General features: G+C 36.2%; 1 protein-coding gene across 16 annotated transcripts in view; it reads left to right on the top strand.

Moving 5' to 3' along the window:
• R3hdm2 (R3H domain containing 2) overlaps positions 1-17,716 on the top strand; it is a 119,947-nt gene that overhangs the window by 28,887 nt on the left and 73,344 nt on the right. The window lies entirely within an intron of this gene.

The raw sequence follows: 17,716 nt of genomic DNA on the forward strand, positions 1-17,716 counted from the left end.
TATCATCTTACGTGAGATTATTTTTTGGAGACTAAAGATTGAATGTACAAAAAAAGACATAGTAGGTTTCTAAAATAACCATCCAGGTTTTCTCTGCATACTAAAGTTTGTCCATATTTGTTATTGGAATGTTAAAAGGATGGCTTACTTGAGCTAAAGTCTATTCCTGATAACCTGATGATTTAATTTTATGTTCTTTTCTTTTTTAGTGGGGTACAGGAAGGGTACTGAAGGTCCAACTCAGGGGCACTTCATCACTGAGTTACATCTTTTGCATCCGTAGTCCTTTTTATTTTTTATTTTGAGACAGGATCTCACTAAATTGCTGAGAATGGCCTTAAACTTGGGATCCTCCTGCCTTAGCCTCCTGAATCCATGGGATTACAAGCCTATACGGCTGCACCTGGCTATTCATTTTTTTTAATAGCTTAATTTTTATTTTATTTCTCTTTTTTGTATACCTTTATTTTATTATGTTTTTATGTGGTGCTAAGGATCAAACTCAGTGCCTCACATGTGCTAGGCAAGCATTATACCACTGAGCTACACTCCCAGCCCACATTCTTTTCTTAATAAAATTGAGTTCACATCAGTTTAAAAGTCTTTTGGGGCGGGTGGGGGAACCAGGGATTGAACTCAGGGGCACTCAACTACAGAGCTACATCCCCAGCCCCCCCTTTTTTTTAAATTTAGAGACAGATCTCACTGAGTTGCTTACTGCCTCACGATTGCTAAGGCTGTCTTTGAACTCGTGATCTTCCTTCCTTTCAGGCATGCATTACTGCACGCCCAGTTTACAAAGTCCGTTTAGGTAACTTTGAGAACCAGAATCACATATTATCTGAGGGCTTTTAACCTGATTTGCTAAACCCCCATGACACTTTGCAAGGGAGTTGGTTTGCTGTGGAGATTTTAATTAAGAATAGGACCCTGACCATTTAGGAAGTGGAATGATAGCCGGTGTGGCATACCCCATAATCCCAGCTGTGTAATCAGGAGGCTGCCTGGGCAACTTAGGGGGATCCTGTCTCAAAATAAAAAAGTAAAATGGGATTGGGGATGTAGTTCACTGGTTGAGCACTTGCCAAGTATGTGTGAGTCCCTGGGTTCAATCCTTGTACTGTTACAAAAAACAAAAACAACCCCCCCCCAAAAAAAAAAAACCTGTTGAGCTATGTTTCATCTTCCTGACACAGTTTGAATTCATTTGATGGACAAGAAGAAAAATTTCCGAGGTTAATTATTTGTCTGAACCTTTGTGTTAGAATAGAATAATTATAAATCAATATCCTGACCACTTGTGCTGCCACCCAAGTCATGTCAGGCAAATCCTCAGATTTGATACCATTATTCCATGTTCAAAAAAGCAAACAGTCCCCAAGTCCACCCATTACATCTGGCTACAAGTGCAGAGTTTCAGAATCCCTAGGACCACCCTCAAGTTCAGTAATTCTCTAGAAGGACTCACAGAACTCACTAAAGCTAGTTTACTGACAGTTATAATTTATTACAGCAAAAAATACAGATTAAAATCAGCAAAGGAAAGAGACGTATGAGCAGAGTTCAGGAGGGTTCCAAATGCTAAGCTTCCATTTTTCTCTGGAAGTCTGTGACTTCCTAGTGGAATCATAGACAGTGTTAATTTCTCCCATCAGTGATGTGTGATAATACATACAGAATATTGCCAACCAAAGAAACTTACTTGAATCTTGTCCAGAGTTTATATTTGGGCTCTAACACATAGATTTGATTGACTACCTGGGGAGTTGACCTTAGTCTCCGGCCTTTCTTGATGTCAGAATGTCATTCCGACATCAGGAAAAGCCCCAACCATAAATCATGTTGAGCTAACATGGCTGGGTCCCCAATAAACAGACCCTTGTGAAGAAGACATTCTAAGGTTACTTCCAGGTGTTGAGGGCAAGCTGAGGGTCTAGCTCAGGGTTAAACCTCTTTTTGGTTAAATACTTGATTACTACAAGGTGTTTAATTTTCAGACCCAATTAAGAGGAAGGGAACGAAAACTAATTTAATATTTTTGAACCACACAAATTTATTTCAAAAATTTAAATATGTTTTTTAAATTTTTTTAAAAAGTAGATCCAAGTTGATAGGCCTCCCAGGCAACTGAGAGAAGCAAACTCAGATCATCCTTTGTGGAACATACTTCAACCCTAGCTTCAGAAGATTCTTTTTCTTCATTTTAAGCATTCATTTTTAAAAAAATATTTATTTTTAATATATGTGGTTGGACACAATACCTTTATTTTTTATTTATTTTTATTTATTTATCTATCTATCTATCTATCTATCTATCTATTTATTTATTTATTTATATGTGGTGCTGAGGATCAAACCCAGGGCTTTGCATATGCTAGGCGAGCGCTGAGCCACAACCCCACCCCCCTATTTTAAGCATTCTTAAAAATAGTTTGCTAATATGTGTAATCTGGTAATAATTAACAATAAAAATAAAATCACAAAATAAACTAGTCATTGTAAATAAGCATTCATAGAAACAATTGATTCAGATTCATAGAAATTTTAGGTATTGTCGGGGCTGGGGATTTGGCTCAAGTTGTAGCGCACTCGCCTAGCATGCGTGAGCACTGGATTCGATTCTCAGCACCACATTAATGTAAAATAAAGATATTTTAAAAAAAGATATGTTATTTTCTTTAAAGAAAAAGAAGTTTTAAGGTATTGTAATAAATAATAATAATATTTATTATATAATCTTATTCTTATTTTTCTTAGTATAATTTTGGTTTTTTTGAGACAGGATCTTGTAAAATTGCCCAGCCTGTCCTCAAACTTGATATCCTCTGCTTCAGTCTTCCAAGCTAAGATTACAGGCATGTGTAACTATTTTTTGAAGCTGGGGAATAAACCCAGATCCTCTCACATGCTAAGCTCTACCACTAAGCTACACACCCCAGTAGATACTGGAATTATTGGATATGCAAATAGGTGGTAATCTCCCTAAATTGAAGAGACAGAAATTCTTAGAAAGCTAAAGCAACTAAGAATTTATAGAGCAGAGTATAAACCCATCATAAGTTGGAAATGTCATAAGTACTAAATTCATTTAATACTACTAATTTATGGAACTCTGTGGCTTGACAGCACAATTCATTGTAAACTATTGGTTGTTTACCTTTGTGATCATGTAGTTTATTGGGAGCTATGGCTTATTGCTGGTATTGAGGAATGAATCCAGCACTTTTTGCATGTTTGGTCTACCACTGAGATACATCCACAGATTTTTTTTTTTAATTTTAGATGGACACAATGCCTTTATTTTGTTTATTTTTATGTGGTGCTGAGAATCAAACCCAGTGCCTCACATATGCCAGTCAAGTACTCTACCACTGAGCCACAACCCCAGCCCCATCCACAGCACTTTTTAAAGTTTTGTTTTGAGACAGTTTCACTAAGTTGCCTAGTGTTGGCCTCAAACTTGTGATCCTCCTCCCTCAGCCTCTTGAGTAGCTAGAATTAGAGTAGTAGCACCACTGTACTCACCCTAAATGTGTATTTCTTTTACATCATTGTAAAGCTGGAAAATTGTAAGTGAAATAATTGTAAGAGGATTCTTTATTTGAGAAGATAGAGTTTCACTTGAGAGCTACAGATTGCTGCAGAGGTTTCCCCTATACCTATACTTTTTATTTTATTGTAATTATTTTTTTAATGTATATATGACAACAGAATGCATTACAATTCTTATTACACATATACAGCACAATTTTTCATATCTCTGGTTGTATACAAAGTATATTCATACCAATTCATGTCTTCACACATGTACTTGGGATAATAATGTCCATCACATCCCACCATCACTTCTAACCCCATGCCCCCTCTCTTCCCCTCCCACCCTTCTGCCCCATCTAAAATTCGTCTATTCCTCCCATGTTCCCCCTCCTTACCCCACTATCAATCAGCCTCCTTATATCAGAGAAAACATTCCGCATTTGTTTTGGGGGGATTTTTTAATATAGTAGTCATTAGTTGCTTATGTATCTTTAGTAGGACTAACCACAGTTCAAGTGTTAATAGCCACAATTTCATTATCACAGAAAGTTCTTTTGGACTTTACTTCTTTGACTCTTTAGTAGAGTACTCATCAGTTCATGGGAGTGAGGAAGCTACCCAAGCAGAGACAGACTGTTGGAACGGATGGAATACAGGGACATTAGTGTTTTGTATTTCCACTAGACAAAATAGAAACACCTTGTAATACCTTCGAGATTGAGAAGAGTCCTTAGAATGGTATTGCCTCTAGTGATATCAAATTAGCTTTAGTTTAAATGCTGGATCAATCTAACAAAACATGAAAACATGTTTCAGAAGAATCAAATTGTTTCTAAGTCACTGAGTCACAAAATAAATCCAAAATTAGTTAAAGGAATGTTTAAAATCCCAGCAGTTAGCCAAGCTGAGATGGGAGAATTGAATTGCTTGAGCCCAGGAGTTTGGGACCAGCCTAGGATCTCATCTCAAAAATGAAAAAAGAATATGATAAATTGTGGTATAAAGGTGTATTAAGAATTGTAATGCAAAATAATAGTAATAAAAATAATAATAAGAGAGCTCATGTATAATGGCAAAAAAAAAAAAAATGAAAAAAGAAAGAAACAAACAAACTTCTAGCAGCCAACAATGTAAAATTTAATTTGGCACCCACTCACAAGTTATGAAGTATACAAATAAGCAGAAAATAATGAGAAAAAAGTTAGTAAAAATAAATTCAGAAATGACAGATGGTAGAATTAAACAAGGGCATTGCTAATTATTATGTATGTTCAGGAAGACATTTTGAGACGTGAGAGATAAAAATGATAAAAACTTAAACTTCTGGAGATGAAAACTACAATGTCTGAGATGAAAAATACAGTGGCCAGATTGACAACAGATAGTACTAGAGAATAAAAGATTAGTAAACTTGAAGACATTGCAAAAGAAACTTAACAAAATGAAAAATAGGAAAAAGACTGAAAAAAAATGAACAGAATATCAGTGAGCAGTAAAACATCAAATACTATAAGAATATGTGTAATTGGTATCTCAGGAGTGTTCAGAAGCAATACTATCTGAAATTTTTCTAAATTTAATGAAGACTGTGCAAACAGATCCAGAAAAGCTTATTTATGATTTTCTCTTCATCACAGATCTTAAGCAGTTTAATTCAGTATGCCTTGATACCTCTCTTTGTGATATTGTTTGGGTTCTTTAGCTGTTTAGATATATGGGAACCCAAAACAGCAAAACAACAAGAAAAGATATAACAAGGCACATTTTAATCAAATTGCTAAAAACTAGTGATGATGTCTTTTTTTTTTTTTGGTGCTGAGGATTGAACCTAGGGCTTCATGCATGCTAGGCATACTTTACCCCACTGATCTACATTCCCAGCCCCTGGTGATAAAGTCTTAAAAGTAGACGGGAGGGGGGGAAATAAATAAATAAATAAATAAATATAAATATATATATATATATATATATATATATAGAGAGAGAGAGAGAGAGAGAGAGAGAGAGAAAGAGAAACCAAGGTGTTATAGGCTGAATTGTGTCTCCTCCAACCCCTGCAAATTCATATTAAAGCACTAATCTCCAGTACCTCAGAAAATGGCTATATTTGGAGATAGGATTTTTAAAGAGAAGATAAGTTAAAAGAGGTAAGTAAGCCCTAATCTTTTTTGGGGGGTGGGGTGGGGAGGTACTGGGGATTGAACCTAGGGGTGCTTAACTACTGAGCCACATCCCCGGTCGGTCCTTTTTTATATTTATTTATCTTGCTGAATTGTTTAGGGCCTTGCTAAGTTGCTGAGGCTGACCTTAAACTCATAATTCTCTGCCTCAGCCTCCTGAGCCACTGGGATTATAGGCGTGCACCACCATGCTCGGCAAGGTATGCCCTAATCTAATTTGACTTGCAAGGAAAGGAGATTTAGACACACAAAGGTACACCAGCAGCATGGGCCTGCATGAGGAAAGACCATGGGCATCCATGAGGAAAGGCAGCCATAAGGAAGTCAAATGGAGTGATTTTAAGAGTCACTCCATTTGACTTCCATATGGCCCTGTTTTGTATTTTATTTAGAGACAGGATCTCACTGCGTTACTTAGTACCTCACCATTGCTGAAACTGGCTTTGAACTCATGATCCTCCTGCTTCAGCCTGTCCCAGGCTGCTGGGATTACAGGCATGTACTACTGCACCTGGCTAAAAAATTTCTATATGCAGTGAAAATACCTTTCAAAATTGAAGAGGAAACTGTTCAGAATAGACAAATCTCTTAGAAAGTGACTTAGTTTCTAAGTGCTGAGAATTAAGAGAAAACGAGTTATTGCTAATGAGTATAGGTTTCTTTTTATATGCTGAAAATGTTCCAAAATTAATTTTGGTATTGGAAGTACAACTTGAATATACTAAAAGTCACTGAATTGTATACTTTTAATGGGTGACTTATATGGCATATGAATTTTATTGGTTAAAAATGTAGATGAAGGGCTGGAGCTGGAGCTTATATGTGGTAGCTTAGTGGCACAGCAGTAGAGCATCCCTGGGTCCAATCCCCAGTAATATAAAAGAAAGAAAAGAAAAAAATTAAATTGACTGACTAAAACAAAACCAAGAAAACTGACTGGGTGTGGTGGTATATTCTAGTAATCCCAGCCACCTGGGATGCAGAAGCAGGATGATCCCAAGTTTGAGACAAATAAAGACATTTTATCTATAGCTACAAAAAAATTTTTTAAAAATGTAGGTGAAGGGGCTGGGGTCGTGGCTCAGTGATATAGTGCTTGCCTAGCATTTGTGAGGCACAGGCCAATTCTCAGTACCACATATAAATAAATAAAGATCCAGGGGCTGGGATTGTGGCTCAGCGGTAGAGCGCTCGCCTAGCACAGGCAGGACCCGGGTTCGATCCTCAGCACCACATAAAAATAAAGGCATTGTTTTGTGTCCATCTACACCTAAAAAATAAATGTAAAAATAAATAAATATCCATTGACAACTTAAAAAAATGTAGATGAAGGCAGGTATGATGGTACATTCCTGTTACCTCAGCTACTCAGAGGATTAAGGTAGAAGGATGCAAGTTTGAGGCCAGCCTGGGTACCTTGGCAAGACTCTGTTTCAAAAATAAAAAATAAAAAAAAAAAAAAATTTTTTTTTTCTTTTGTAGTTGTAGAGGACAGCATGTCTTTATTTTATTTGCTTATTTTTTGTATGTGGTGCTCAGGATCAAACCCAGTGCCTCACACATGCTAGGCATGTGCTCTGCCACTGAACCACAACCCTGGCCCCTCAAAATAAAATTTTTAAAAAAGCTAGGGATATAGCTTAGTAGTAGAATGTTTGCCTGCCACATATAAGGCCCTGGATTCAATCTGCAATACTGGGGGCGAAAAAAAAAAAAAGAAGGTGTAGATGAAATAAAGCTTTTCCAAACATACAAGAGGTGATAGAATTCATCAATATCAAACTACTACTCCTATAAGAAATGTTGAAGATAGGAGAAACTAAACCAGATGGAATTTTAAATCTGCAGAAAACAAGAGACACAGAAATGTGGAGAAAATATTTCAGATTTTTTTTTTTTTAAAGTCACTTTAAAATATAATTGGGATCAGGCTCAGTGGAGCATGCCTATAATCCCAATGGCTCGGGAGGCTGAGTTAGGAGTATCACAAGTTCAAAGCCAGCCTCAGCAATGGTGAGGCACTAAGGCAATTCAGTGAGACCCTGTAATCACAGTGACTCATAGGCTCAGGGAAGAGGATCACAAGTTCAAAGCCAGCCTCAGCAACTAAGCAAGGTGTTAAGCAACTTAATGGGACCCTATCTCAAAATAGAAAAAAAAAAAAGACCAGTACAAAGGTTAATGAACTAAATGGCAGAAAAGTGATAGGAAAAATCGATGAAACCAATTTTTTTTAAATGAATGAAATTGATAAATTTAGCAGACTTCCTAGGAAAGGAAAAGACTCATATTACTAGTATCAGTAATGAGGGAACATTACTGATGATTCTATAGGCATTAAGCAATAATGGAAGCCGGGTGCGGTGGCACATGCCTGTAATCCCAGTGGCTCAGGAGACTGATACAGGAGGATCAAGAGTTCAAAGCCAGCCTCAAACAACTCAATGAGACCCTGTCTCTAAATAAAATATAAAATAGGGCTGGGGATGTGGTCCAGTAGTTGAATGCCCCTTAGTTCAATCCCTGGTACCCCCTCCCCCCCACACACAAAAAAAGGAATACAATGCACAATCCTGTGCCATTAAAGTGACAGTTTATGTAAAAGGGATAATACGAAAAAGGGCTGGGGAAGTGGCTCAGTGTTTGAGTGCCCCTGAGTTCAATCCCCAGTACCCTCCCCGCCCCCAAAAGAAAAAAATATATATATATATATAAAATTGGGTTAGGAGTGGTGATGCAACCTGCAGTCCCAGTGATTTGGGAGGCTGAGGCAGGAGGATCTCAAGTTCAAAGCCAACCTCAGCAACTTAGCAAGACCCTAAGCAACTTAGTGAGACCCTGTCTCAAAGTAAAACATGAAAAGGGCTGGGGATGTGGCTCAGTGGTTAAGCGTCCCTGGATTTAATTCCTGCTGGATTTAATTCCCCCCATATGTATACACACATGCGCATCCGCCCGCATGCACACACAAGAATAAAATTAGGGCTGAGGGATAGCTCAGTGGTGGAGTGCCTGCCCAGCATGTGGGAGACCTTGAGTTAATTTCCCAGCACCACAAAAAATAAGTAAATAAAAAATATTTTAGCTGGGTGTAGTTTGCATGCCTGTAATCTCAGGCATTGGGAGGCAGAACCAGGAGGATCTCAAGTTTTAGGACACCTTCAGCAATTTAGCAAGGCCCTAGGCTACTTATTGAGACCCCGTCTCAAAATAAAAAAATAAAAAGGACTGGGGATATAGGTCACCCATAGAGCATCCCTGGGTTCAATCTCCAGTAACATGAAAGAAAGAAAAGACAATAATAAAAAAATTTAAATTGCCTAAAACAAAACCAAGAAAACTGGACTGGGTGTGGTGGTATGTTCTAGTAATCCCAGCCACCTGGGATGCAGAAGCAGGATGATCCCAAGTTTGAGGCCATCCTGGGCAATTTATTGAGAACTTGCCTCAAAATTTAAGTAGAGGACTCGGGATGTAGCTCAAGAGGTAGAGTCCTTTTGGGTTCAATCTCCAGGTTAAAACAAAACAAAACAAAAAACCTGTGTTGTGGGATTTATAACATGTAGAAATAAAAGGAATGGTAGAAGTTGCCCCCAAGGTTGGGAGACAGGAAATAGCAGTATACTGTTCTAAGATTCTTACATATGTGAAGTTGTATATTACATGAAAAGTAGATTGTGATATTATGTGTATACCATAAACCCTAAAGAAGCCACTTAAAAGCAAAATGATATAGCTAATAAGGCAATAAAAGAGATAAAATTGAATCATAAAAATGCTTAATAAATCTAAAAGATGTCTGAAGAATACAAAATGAATATACTGGATAAATCAAAAACAAATAGTAAAATAGCTTATTTAAATCTGACCAGACCAATAATCACATTAAATAAACAATTGAAACACCTCAATAGGTGAAAATTAACAGATTGCATTTAAAAGTAAGATGCAACTAAGTGTTGTCTACAAGAAACCCACTTTAAATATATATAAACTCATATTGAAAGAAGGGTAAAATAAAATATACCTTGTAAACACTGTTCAGAAGAAAGGAGTTGCTATATTAATAAAGACATAGTAGATATCAGAGCAAGGAATATTACCATGGCTATAGAGACTTACTTCATGATGACAAAAAGAGTCAGTTCTTCAGGGTACCTAACGATCATAAACGTTTATGCATTTAGCAAGATCTTCAAAGTACATAAAGGGTAATAGAACTGAAAGGAGAAATAGAGAATCCACCAATATAGTTGAAGATTTCAACACCACTCTCTAAATGATAGAACAAGTATATAACATGCAACCTTTTCAGATGGCTTTTTATTTAGTAATATGCATTTGGGCCTTTTCTTGTTAGTTCATTTTCTTTTAGGGCTAGATGATACTCCAGTGTTCCTACATACCACTGTTTGTTTATCCATCTATTTACTGAAGGACATCTTGGTTACTTCTAAATTTTAGCAGGTATTAATAGTGCCTGGCCTTTTTTTCTCCTTTAAACCTGCATTAGTTAGACTTCATCACCACTACTCTAAACTCCTAAAAAAAAAAAAAAAAAAAAAAAATCCAGGACAGTTGTTTCTTAGTTTCCATGTGGAATTAGTTCTAGGACCCCTTATGGATGACCAAATCCTCAGACACTCAAGTCCTTTGTATAAAAAGCTAGTTTTTGCATGTAACCTACATATCTTCTCCTGTATACTTTAAATCATCCCTAAATAACGTGGACTGAGGTGTGGCCCAATGGTAGAGTATTTACCTAACGTTTCTGAGACCCTGGGCTCAATCCCTGTAACAGAGAAAAAAAAAAATCTATGATACTTTATGCTACTCAAGTGCTATATAAATGGTTGCTGTACTGTATTGTTTAGGGAATACTGTTAAGAAAAAAAATCTGTACACTTTCCAGGGTAGCCATGATTTTTTATTTTCAAATTTTTTTTTATAGTTGGTCATATTTATATATGTAGTACCCCTCCCACCATGGATGAATATAATCAGTTGTAAGTTCCCATCTCATAGACCTATTTGTACTTAAAATATTTGTATTCTCCTTGAAATGCTTTTCTACTTGGCTTCCAAACACCATACTTCCTTTTCTCATTGGCCGTTTCCTTTTAGTCTCCTAAAAAAGGTACAGGGTTCTCCTGTACCCTCTTTTTTTCTTTTTTGCTCCAGTACCAGAAATTGAACCCAGGAGTACTTAACCACTGAGCCACATCCCCAGCTTATTTTTATTTTTATTTTGAGACAGGATCTCACTAAGTTGGTTAGGGTATTGCTGAGTTGCTGAGGCTGGTCTCAAACTTGAGATCCTCCTGCTTCAGCTTCCTGAATCATGAGGAATACAGGTGTACGTCATCATGCCTAGCTTCTAAACCCTTTAAAAAAAGGGGTGGAAAGTCTGGGGTTGTAGCTCAATGGTAGAGTACTTGCCTAGCTACCTGTGAGGCACTGTATTTGATCCTTAGTACCACATGAAAATAAATAAATAAAAATAAAGGCATTATTTTTTTAAAAAATGAAAAATGTCAAAATACAAAATAAATAGGATATTATAATTAACCCCCAAGTACCCTTCAAGAACCATCAGTACTCTATTTTTTAATTTATAACTCCACCCATTCTTATCCCCTGCTTAATGATTTCTTCTTATTTTTTGGTCTTATTTATTGAGAATAATTTCCATAGAATAATGCTCATCTATTTTATATAAAACCATTCTCTAAATTTGTTTTCCACTGCTGTGTATCTAACCTTGATCCTCTCACATGCTAATCAGGTACTCTATCACTGAGCAGCTTCTCTGGCTCCAAATTCTCTAATACCTGAAAAACATTAAAATCTGGTTACCACTACCATAGTCCAAATATAAAATATTTCTATCACCTTAAATGATTCCCTTTTGCCCCTTGTAGTCATTCTCTACCCTACTCCCAGACCCTAGCAGTCTCTAATGTATTTGTTTCTATAGTTTTGGCTTTTCCAGAATGTCATGTAAATGGAATATATATATATAAAAGTTTTTCAGATTTGTTTCTTTCACTCAGCATAATGTCTTTGAGATTCATCTGAGTCATTACAAATATTACTAAGTCCATTCTCTGTATTACTAAGTAGAATTCCATTGTATGAATGTACCAATTTATTTGTTGATTCACTAAAGAATAGAGTTTTATTTTTTCCAAGTATGAATAAAGTGGCTGTGAACTTTCTTGTACAATTTTTGTATGAAAGTAATTTTCATTTAATTAGGGTAAATAAATAGGTGGGAGTGGGATTGTTGGGTTTTATGGTAAATATATATTTAACTTTATAAGAAGCAAATTGTTGTCTAGAATGGCTGTACCAATACATTGGAGCACCAGTTACTCCATATCTTCACAAGAATGTATTTTATATTTAAGTCTTCTGCCCATTTTTAAAATTGGGTTGTTTTCTTACTGTTGAATTTTGAGAGTTCTTTATATATTCTAGATAGAAGTCATTTGTTGGATAGATGATTTGCATATATTTTCTTCCATCTGGTAGCTTGTCTTTTTTCTTAAATATATATTTTAGTTGTAGTTGGACAGAACACCTTCATTTCATTTATTTATTTTTTACGTGGTGCTGAGGATAGAACCCAGCGCCTCACGTGTGCTAAGAATCTTTTTATTTTTATTTTTAAAACATTTTTTAGTTGTCAATGGACCTTTATTTATCTATCTATCTATCTATCTATCTATTTATTTATATGAGGTGCTGAGAATCTAATTCAGTGCCTCACACATTCTAGGCAAGTGCTCTACCACTGAGCTACAACCACAGCCCAGTTTTTTTTTTTTTTTTTTAATGAGTCATGCTTTTGGTATCTTATTTAAAAATTTTTTACTTCATATCAGGTCACAAATATTTACACCTATGTTTCCTTCTAAACATTTTTACAAGGCCTGGGGATGTAACTCAATGGCAGACCTCTTGCCAACCATCTGTTGGGTTCTATCCCCAGTTGTGCAAAATAAAACAATAAAACCCCCTATCATTTTATAGTTTTATATTTTACATTTATATCAATGACCTGTTTGAGTTAAATTTTACCTAAGACATAGGTAAAGATACTCTTAAAAAAAATATATATATATATATATATATATCCAATTGTTTTTATACTATTTGTTGAAAGCTTTCTTTTTCCATTAAGCTGCCTTTGCACCTTTGTAAAAATTCAGTTGGTGTATTTGTGTTGAGTCTCTTCTTAGATTCTTTTTCTATTCCAATTTTCTATGTGTCTTTTTCTTCACCAATTCCATGTTCTCTTGATTTCTGTAGCTTTTTAAAGTCTTTTTTAAATTTTCTACCAAAATGAACCTAGGGTACTTTACCACTGAGCCACATCCCCAGCCCTTTTTACTTTTTATTTTGAGACAGGGTCTTGCTGAGTTGCTTCTGGCCTCAGTAAGTTTGTGAGGCTGGCCTTGAATTAGTAATCCTCCTATCTCAACCTCCCAAATTGCTGGAACTATAGGCGTGTGTCACCGTGTCTAACTTTTTAAGTCTTAAAAGTTGAATACTATGATTCTTACACCTTATTCTTCTTTGGAATTATTTTGGCTCTTTTTATAACTTTGCCTATCCATAAAAGTATTAGAATTAAGTTTGCATATATCTGTAAAAACTCTTGCTAGGACTTAGAATGAAATTGTACTAAATCTATAAATCAACGTAGGGAGAATTGACATCTTCACTATGTCAAGTTTCCAGTCTATAAAATGGGCTGGTGGTGTAGTAGCTCAGTGGTAGAGTGTATATTTAGAATGTGGAAGGCCCTGAGTTCAGTTCCCAGCAACAACAACAAAAAAGATACATTTTCTCATTTATTTGGGTCTTTAATATATTTTATTAGAGTTTGTAGATTTCACTATACAAATACTTTACGTATTTAATTAAGTATGCAACTAAGCACTTAATTTGTGGGAAATAATCATAAGCGGTATTTTAAATTTTAGTTTTCAGTTATTTATTACTACTTTATATAAATTTGATTTGGCAATGTTGACTACTTCCTGTGATCTAGCTAAATATTTTTTCACCCCCATCTCCCTTGGCCCCCAATACTAGGAATTGAACCGAGGGGTGTTTTACCACTGAATTTCATCCCCAGTTTTTTGGTTTTTTTTTTTTTTTGGTGCTGGGGACTGAACCCAGGGCCTTGTGCATGCATGGCAAGCACTCTACCAGCTGAGCTATATACTCAGCCCCCAGCCCCAGATATTTTTAAAAACATTTTTAGTTGTAGATGGACACAATACATTTATTTATTTATTTGTTTATTTATTTATTTATATGTGGTGCTGAGGATCTACTCTAGTGCCTCTCACATGCTAGGCAATTGCTCTACCATTGAGCTACAGCCCCAGCTCCCCAACCTTTTTTATTTATTTTTATTTTGAGACAAGGTCTTCATAAGTCACCCAAGCTGACCTTAAATTTGTGATCCTTCTGCCTCAGCCCCTCAGTGGCTGGAATTACAAGTGTGAGTCACCGCACATATCTCATATTTTCTATTTTGAGGAGTTTTGTATGTTTTGTTTTGATTCCTTGATATTTTATTTCTTTTTTTAATATTTATTTTTTAGTTGTAGTTGGACACAATACCTTTATTTTATTTATTTATTTTTTTATGTGGAGCTGAGGATTGAACCCAGGGCTTTGCACATGCTAAGCAAGTGCTCTACTGGTGAGACACAACCCCACCCCCTTCTTGGTATTTTCTATGTATGCAATTATGTTGTCTATGAATAGGAATATGTTTTTCCTTTCTTGCCAATATGTATGCCTTCTATTTCTTTTTCTCATCTTATTGCATTGGCTTCATCTTCAGTTGAATAGGACTAGTGACAGTGAACAACCTTGCCCCCCCACTTTTTAAAAATCTTAGTGTAATGTAAAAGCATTCAGTTTTCAGGTTTGGTTATACTTCATCAATATTAAACTAAGAAAATTTTCTTCTATTCCAACTTTGCATCTTTATGGATGTTGGATTTTGTCAGATTTTTTTTTCTCTGTCAGTTGAAGTGATCATGTATTTTTTCTTTTTTTCCCTTTTTTGTAGTATTGGGGATTGAACTCAAGGGTGCTTAACACTGAGCTACATCCCCAGTCTTTTTTATGTTTTGAGACAAAGTCTTGATAGGTGTCCTAGACTGGACTTGAACTTCGGATCTTCCTGATTCAGCCTCCCAAGTAGCTGGGATTCAGGGGACACACCACCATGCCTAGCCAATTTTTTCTTCTTCAGACTGATAATGGTGGGCTACATTGATTACTTATCAAAAAACAAACCAATCTTACATTCTCAGAATAACCTCCTATGGTTGTAATGCATTATCTTTTTTTTATCACTGGATTTAATTTTCCAATTTTTTTTATTTAGATATTTAGCTTGGTTTGTAGTTTTCTTATGTTTGCGTAGTTTTAGTAAAAAGATAATTTGGCCTTATAAAGTGACTTGGAAAGTATTCCCTTCTCTTCTGTTTTCTGAAGAGATTACATAGAATTGATATTATTTTGTCTTAACGTGTATGCTAAAATTCACCAGAGTAAGCATTTGGGCTTATAGATTTCTTTAGTAGTGATAGGGTTATTCAGGTTATCTATTGTACCTTGGGTAACTTTTTTTTAAAAAAGATTTTGCTGATTAGATTTTAATAGTGAACCAATTTTAATTTATTTTTTATTTGTTCTTTTTAGATATACATGATAGTAGAGTGTATTTTGCATATTATACATACATGGAATATGACTTATTAGAATCCCATTCTTGTGGTTATACATGATGTGGAGTTTTACTGGTTGTGTATTTATGTATGAACATAGGAAAATTATGTCCAGTTAATTCCACTGTCTTTTCTATTCCTGTTCCTGTTCCTCTCCTTTCCCTTTATTCCTGTGTCTAATCCACTGAACTTCTGTTCTTCCCCTCCCTTCAAATGGGTAACTTTTGATAGTTTATGATTTTCAAGGAATTGGTCTGTTTCGGTTAAGGGGTTGAAATGTCTACAAGGTCCGTAGTGATTTTTTTTTTTCAGATCTGCTATTAATAATATGTCTTCTCAGTCTCCTTTGTAAGTCTTGCTAGAGATTTATTAACTTTCTGGATTTTTTTCAAAGAAACAACTTTTGGTTTCATTGCCTTTCTTTCCCTATCTTTAGTTTTATTGATTTCTGCTTTTTATTAGTAGTCTTCATTCTGATTGCTTTGAACTTGTTTTATTTTGTTTATTTATTTAAGTTTTTTTTCTCTCTTTTTTTTAAATAAGAGTTTTTGTTTTGGTACTAGGAATTGGAACCAAGGGTGCTTTATCACTAAACTAACTATATACTTCAGTCCCCACCCCTCTTTTTTTTTTTTTTTGCAACAAGATCACAACAAGTTGCTGAGGGCCTTGCTAAGTTGAGGCTAGCCTTCAATTTGTGATCCTCCTGCCTCAGTGACTCAAGTCATTGGTATTACATGTGTATGCCACCACGCTTGTCTTCTTTTTCTAATAAGGTAAAAAGTTAATCAGATTAATATGGATACTTATGTGGAGATTGTCTTAGCTTTGGCTACCATGATAAAATACCACAGACTAGGTAGCTTAAACGGCAGTAACATTTCTCATCATTTAGGAGGCTGGAAAGTTTATGATCAAGGTCCTGGCAAGATAGGTTTCATTCTAAAGCATCTCTATAGAACTTATAGGTAGCTGTGTGCTCACCTCTTCTTTGCAGGAGGTAACAGAGAAAAAGAAAACTTAGTTTCTGGTGTCTTTTGTAAGATCACTAATTGAATCAGAGCCCTACCCCTATGACCTAATTTAGCCTAAATTACTTCCTTAGAGGCCCAGTCTCCAAATATAGCAACCCTGGTGGTTAGGTGCGGGAGGCCACTAGCCCATAAGCTAAGCATCTTCTCTCAGCCTTGAGTTAGGGGGTGTTGGTCTGACATTGCACGCCTTCTGCTGTGCAATGCAAGGGTCTCCACCTTTGCTTGGCAAAGAAGTTTGCTCTAGCTCTGGACTTGGGCGTTACCCAATGGGATTGGACAACCCCCCTTGAAACCTTATCCCTTGCCTTATTTAGTGAAGAATAGTCTATCAAAACTCCTTTGTATGTCCCCCCTATAAAAGCTATAAAAATAAAGAGATTCCCAGTGCACGCTCTTTCCAGCGTGGAAGCTGACCTTTAGGTCACAGAGCAGTCCCACCCTCAATATGAAAATTACTTCTGTGTCCTGTGCTTTTTGCCATTTTCTTAGCTTAATGTTACAGCCAGCTCTTTTAAACCCAGTTCATCTCATCTGCGCAAGTAGCTGGTGAGAGTTAGGGCTTCAACATGAATTTTGGTGCCGCAGCCCGGCTGGCTGGGCAAAATAAGCGGAGGGTGACGAATAACTTGTGTACGTTGATACAGCAGGAGTGGGAGCCGTTTATTGCAGGACAGGAGCAGTATTTATACATTCCACACAGCTTATCTAATTAGCATAAACTAGATACATCAGTCAACCAATCAGGAATCTCTACACTTAATGGCTCGGTTTTGTTACTTCTCAAACCACTCCCTCTGACATTTTGCCAGGCACCATCCAGACTTGTTTATGAACTCTAACATTCCCCTGGCAAAATGCCAGGTGTTATTTTGACTTGTTTACAGACTCTAACATTTCCCCCTTTTGTTTAATTTAAATAACCACCATAGTGGTTTTTACAGAAACACCATAAATAACCTGCTACAAACAGAAAGGGAGGATACAAAATGCCACAATACCAAGCCAATTGATGGCTCCATGCAAGAAGCCCTTGGAAAAATTATACCAGCAATGACACCAGCAATGACACCGTTAGCAAAGATACCAAGTAACAATTTGTTGTACATTACAGTTTGTTGTCTCAGTCCAGGTAAAGCAGTGTCAATAGATTAACTCACAGTCCAGGTAAATCACAGTCCAGGTAAGTTCTGCAGACAGCTAGCTT

This window comes from Marmota marmota, unplaced genomic scaffold (genome assembly GCF_001458135.2).
Source record: "Marmota marmota marmota unplaced genomic scaffold, marMar, whole genome shotgun sequence".
Lineage (NCBI taxonomy): Eukaryota > Metazoa > Chordata > Mammalia > Rodentia > Sciuridae > Marmota > Marmota marmota.